The following is a 6000-nucleotide window of genomic DNA, read 5'->3' as shown; positions in this document are numbered from 1 at the left end:
CGCAGATGTCCTCTGATCCTCTTCCCCTTGACGTCCTCCACGGGCGGGTGTCCGTTGCGTTGGGGAAGCCGGACCCCAGCGCCTTCTCTCAGGCTTTGATGCGCCCTGACCAAGGGTGCGTGACTCTGGTGAGTGTCCACTTCTTTCTTCTTGCGTCGGATTGCCCCTGGTTTCTAAGGTCGGGATTTCCACCCGTCTTTAGGAGGTAGGGTGGCACAAGTCTTCCCTGCCACGGGTCCCGCAAGATGCGGCGGACCAAGTAGCGCGGCGGGTCGCCGCGGAGGAGAAGAAGAAAAAGAAGGACGTGGAGAAGGCCCGGGCCCGCGAGCGGAGGCGGGCTCGGGACACCTTGGAAAAGCTTCGTCGCCGGCAGGAGAGGGAGGGGCTCCCGAGGGAGTCGTCGCCGGAAACGCCCGACGACGATGACGATGATGAAGATGATGACGAGGAAGACGACATGGCTGCCCGCCTTGGCCTCAGCCCCGACTTGGGGTTAGGCCAGGAGCCATCAATCCAGCCCCCGAGCGGGTTGATGCCGTCAGTCCTCGGAGTCGGGACGCCGTGGTCCCGGCCCGAGGAGCGGGGGCAATCCGAGAGGGTACTTGACCCCTCGGCTGGAGGAGCTGAGGCGACCCCGGGGAGCCAGGCCGGGGCGTCTGCTCCCCGAGAGTCGCCGCCCACGCCGGCAGCGCAGGGGAGCGGCCCCCAGGTCGTCGTGGCAGTGCCTGAGCAGCCCGCTTCCTAGGCGTCCAGGGCGCCCAAAGCAAGGGTGATGCCGAAGCTGCCGGCGAAGCAGACCTCGGCGGTGGCGCCGGGGGTCGAGATCCGAGAGACCTCCCCCCAGGCATGGTTGATCATGGCCCGGAGCGGGTGAGTATCCTGGAATGTCTTCGTCCTGGCTTTTCATTCGTATGTCCCGGCCGTGATTTTTCTTTTTTCCTCAGCAAGCGAAGCCATGGGTTGACTGACCTGGCATCCTGGAAGGCCCTTAAGACGACACCGGCTTGCGCGGCCAGCGCCGCTCCGGGCCTTGCCGTTCAGGTGACCTTCTCGCAAGGCGCTCCACAGCAGGGGGCTCAGGCGGCACCAGTCGTCGTGGAGCGGGTTCCCGAGGCTGGCGCTTCTGCTGGGGCGGCCATTGTGATAGGGGTGGCGGCTGACGCGGATGTGGCCCCGGGCCCACCGGACGTGCCGGCGATGCCAGCACCTGTCGCTACTGAAGTCGCCGCCGTCCCAATCGGGGAGCGACCGGATGCTGCCGACGTCGAGACGGCTGAGGCGTCGGCGCTCGGTGCCTCGGAAGAGGGGGCATGGAGGCGCGATCTGTCCCGCCGGGCGGCAGCCTCGTCGCTGTGCGGCGGAGCTCCGAGGGCCGGCGCCAGTTGCTCCGGTTCCGGACTCGTGAGGCCTCGGATCCCGGCTTTGTTCTCGACGATGAGCGGGAGGACCAGTCCTGGGATGAGCTCCGCGAGTGTGCCGAAGCAACGGTGGGGTCGCTCCGGTCGTCGCTGGAGGTTTTTTGCAGGGACGTCCCCAAAATCCTCCAGGTAACGGTTTCAGTCATACCTTTTCTTTTTTGTGACCAAGGTGTCTTTTGTGACGCCCCGCTTCCTTCCCTCAGGATCTGACGGATCGGAGCGCCGCCAAGTCGTCGTTCATCCGCCGCGAGGTCGACGTCTGGGGCTCGCTGCGATCCCTGAGGACCTCGCTTGCCGGGGCTACTGCGCGCCTCTCTCAGCAGGATGCCGAGGTGACGGACCTTCGGTTGCTCTGTACCGATCTGAGAGCCGAGGCGGCAGCGGCGCGCGCAGAGGCGGCCGCGGCGCGCGCAGAAGCGCAACGACAGCAGTCGGAGTTCGACCGGGTCGTCAAGGAGCGGGACCAATCTCGGGGCCGGGCTGCCGAGGCCGAAAGCCGGGCTGAAACCCTTGCGACCGACCTAGCCGTAGCCTAGGTCGCAGCCTCGGAGCAGCGTGCCCGAGCCGGAGGTACGCCTTGGCCATCTTTGGTTTTCGTTCCTGCTTGTTTCCTCTGCTTGTGTTTGAGACCCTTCCTTTGGCTGTTCGAAGAGCTCGAGTCCGCCCTCGATGAGTCCGCCAAGGCGCTTGCCGAGGCGCTTGCCGGGGCGACCGAGCAGAGGGAAACCGACCACGCGGCCATGTTCGAGGCCGTCTCGGACGTTTACCGGGTCCTTGGCTCCGGCGACGTCCCCTCACGAAGCTCCCGTCGAAGTCGCCTTCAAGTCTTGGGCGATCATGTGCGCGGCAGACTCCGCGAGGCGTTACACCATGACGTCAGGCGGGCCTTCGCCGTACTCGCTTCCCACTACGTTGTGGACCTGGAGCGGGTTAGCGAGGGGTATTGCCTTCCCGACGAAGATGAAGCCGCCCTGGCAGAAGTCCAGAGGCTCGATGCGGCCGCCGCGGGTCCGAGCGCAGTGCTGGCGACCACCTTTGAGGCAGAGATCCTCCCACCTGCGTCGTCGCCGGAAGCCGGGATGGACTTTGCCGATGGTGGGGATGAAGCCGAAGGCGCGGCTCCTTCCCAAGGCGATGCCTAACTCTGTTGGAACAGTTTCTGTCGGATGCACGTGTGTCTTTCTGCGGCCGCTGAGGCCTGAACACTTTGTTACCGTTGCATGAAGTCGTACTCCTTTCCTTTTTATTTTGCGTGTCCGGCTTTGCCTGTTAGTAACAGGGTGGTTTCCCCAAGTAGGGGTCACTTTTCGCGGTGGGTGACGAGTGAGGTGTTCCTAACCCAGAGGCGTAGGAGTCCCTCGGCTCAGTCGGCCTTGCCACTTACATGCACCCGCGTTCGCTCCTTGGGGCCTTGCTTCCGACATAGCCGGGGGAACGCAAAAGCTTTTTTGATTGAAAATTTTGGACGCAAAGAGGTTCCCCAATCTTGACGCGGAGGGGGTTCCCCCCTTTTTAGCCCCCGAGGGAGGGTCGGGCTTTGCCGAGGCGAGGCCGACCCTTCCTTGATGACTAAACTTTGCGTGGGTGCGAGGTATATGATCAACTTGAAAACATCTTAAGGGTAGAAGCGACGTAGCTGTTGGATGTTCCAGGCGTTGCCGTAGACCTCGCCTTGACTGTTGGCCAGCTTGTACGTTCCGGGCTTCAGAACCTTGGCGATGACGAATGGCCCCTCCCAGGGAGGCGTGAGCTTGTGCCACCCTCGGGCGTCTTGTCGCAGCCGAAGCACCAGGTCGCCCACCTGGAGGTCTCGAGACCGGACCCCTCGGGCGTGGTAGCGTCGTAGGGACTGCTGGTATCGCGCCGAGTGGAGTAAGGCCTTGTCCCGAGCCTCCTCCAGCTGGTCCAGGGAGTCTTCTCGGCTAGCTTGGTTGCTTTGGTCGGTGTAGGCCCTCGTCCTCAGGGAACCGTATTCTAAGTCTGTGGGCAAGATGGCTTCGGCCCCATAGACTAGAAAGAACGGCGTGAAGCCCGTGGCTCGGCTCGGCGTTGTCCTCAGACTCCAGACCACCGAGGGGAGTTCCTTCATCCACCGCCTGCCGAACTTGTTGAGGTCGTTGTAGATCCGAGGCTTGAGCCCTTGTAGAATCATGTCGTTGGCACGCTCCACCTGCCCATTCGTCATGGGATGAGCCACGGCGGCCCAGTCCACCCGGATGTGGTGATCCTCGCAGAAGTCCAGGAACTTTCTGCCGGTGAACTGGGTGCCGTTGTCGGTGATGATGGAGTTCGGGACCCCGAAGCGATGGATGATGTTGGTGAAGAACACCACCGCCTGCTCGGACCTGATGCTGTTCAGGGGTCGGACCTTGATCCACTTGGAGAATTTGTCGATGGCGACTAGCAGGTGCATGTAGCCCCCGGGTGCCTTCTGCAAGGGGCCGACGAGATCCAGACCCCACACAGCAAAAGGCCAGGTGATGGGTATCGTCTGCAGAGCCTGAGCAGGCAGGTGGGTCTGCCTTGCGTAGAACTGACACCCTTCGCAGGTGCGCACAATTCTAGTGGCGTCGGCCACCGCCGTCGGCCAGTAGAAGCCTTGCCGGAAAGCATTCCCGACAAGGGCTCGAGGCGCTGCGTGATGGCCGCAAGCCCCCGAGTGTATCTCTCGCAGGAGTTCCTGACCTTCAGCGATGGAGATGCATCGCTGGAGGATGCCTGAGGGGCTGCGGTGGTAGAGCTCCTTCTCATCTCCCAGCAAGACGAACGACTTGGCGCACCGCGCCAACCGCCGAGCCTCGGCTCGATCGAGGGGTAGCTCTCCTCGGTGGAGATATTGCAGGTATGGGGTCTGCCAGTTTCGATTAGGCGTGACCCCGCTTCGCTCCTCCTCGACGCGCAGTGCCTCACCTTCGAGGGCCGAGGGTACCTCGGACTGAACCGAGGGCGCCTCGGGCCGAGCTGAGGGTGCCTCGAGATGAGCCGAGGGTGCCTCGGACTGAGCCGAGGGTACCTCGGGCTCGGACGTGTCGTCGATCTTGACGGAGGGTTGATGCAGGTCTCGGGAGAAGACGTCCGGGGGAACCGTCGTTCGCCCCGAGGCTATTTTAGCCAGCTCGTCCGCAGTCTCGTTGTAGCGCCGAGCGATGTGGTTGAGCTCGAGCCCGTAGAACTTGTCTTCGAGGCGCCGAACCTCATCGCAGTAGGCCTCCATCTTCGGGTCGCGGCAATGGGAGTTCTTCATGACTTGGTCGATGACGAGCTGCGAGTCACCGCGAGCGTCGAGGCGTCGGACCCCTAGCTCGATGGCGATCCGCAACCCGTTGACCAGAGCCTCATACTTGGCCACATTGTTGGACGCCGGGAAGTGGAGGCGTAGCACGTAGCGTAGATGCTTTCCGAGGGGTGAGATGAAGAGTAGGCCTGCGCCGGCTCCTGTCTTCATCAGCGACCCGTCGAAGAACATGGTCCAGAGCTCCGGTTGGATCGGAGCCGTCGGTAGCTGGGTGTTGACCCATTCAGCCACGAAGTCCGCCAAGACCTGGGACTTAATGGCCTTCCGGGGAGCGAACGAGATTGTCTCGCCCATGATCTCCACCGCCCACTTTGCAATCCTACCTGAGGCCTCTCGGCACTGGATGATCTCTCCCAGGGGGAAGGATGACACCACAGTTACCGGATGAGACTCGAAGTAGTGTCGCAGCTTCCGCCGTGTCAGGATCACCGCGTACAGCAGCTTCTGAACTTGTGGGTAGCGGATCTTGGTTTCGGACAGTACCTCGCTGACGAAGTAGACTGGCCTCTGAACGGGCAACACATGCCCCTCTTCTTGCCTCTCGACCACAATCGCGGCGCTAACCACCTGAGTGGTCGCGGCGACGTAGACCAGGAGGGCTTCTTCGGCAGCTGGGGGCACCAAGATAGGCGCCTTTGTGAGGAGCGCCTTCAGGTTCCCGAGGGCTTCCTCGGCCTCAGGGGTCCAAGTGAAGCACTCGGCCTTCCTTAAGAGGCGGTACAGAGGTAGACCTCTTTCGCCGAGGCGTGAGATGAAGTGGCTCAGAGCCGCGAGACATCCCATGACCCTCTGTACGCCTTTCAAGTCCTTGATGGGCCCCATGCTGGTGATAGCTGCATTCTTCTCCGGGTTGGCTTTGATGCCTCGCTCGGAGACGATGAACCCCAAGAGCATGCCTCGGGGTACTTCGAAAACACACTTTTCGGGATTGAGCTTGACGCCTTTCGCCTTGAGACATCGGAATGTCGCTCCAAGGTCGGAAAGGAGGTCGGAGGCTTTCCTCGTCTTGACTACGATGTCATCGACGTAGGCCTCGACCGTGCGACCGATGTGTTCGCCGAACACATGGTTCATGCACCGCTGGTACGTCGCGCCCGCATTCCTCAAGCCGAACGGCATGGTGACATAGCAGTACATGCCGAAGGGTGTGATGAAAGAAGTCGCGAGCTGGTCGGACTCTTTCATCCTGATTTGGTGATACCCTGAGTAGGCATCGAGGAAAGACAGGGTTTCGCACCCAGCAGTGGAATCCACGATTTGGTCGATGCGAGGCAGAGGGTAGGGAAC

Source organism: Zea mays, chromosome 9 (assembly GCF_902167145.1).
Source record: "Zea mays cultivar B73 chromosome 9, Zm-B73-REFERENCE-NAM-5.0, whole genome shotgun sequence".
Classification (NCBI taxonomy): Eukaryota; Viridiplantae; Streptophyta; class Magnoliopsida; order Poales; family Poaceae; genus Zea; species Zea mays.
This window is presented reverse-complemented; position numbering follows the sequence as displayed.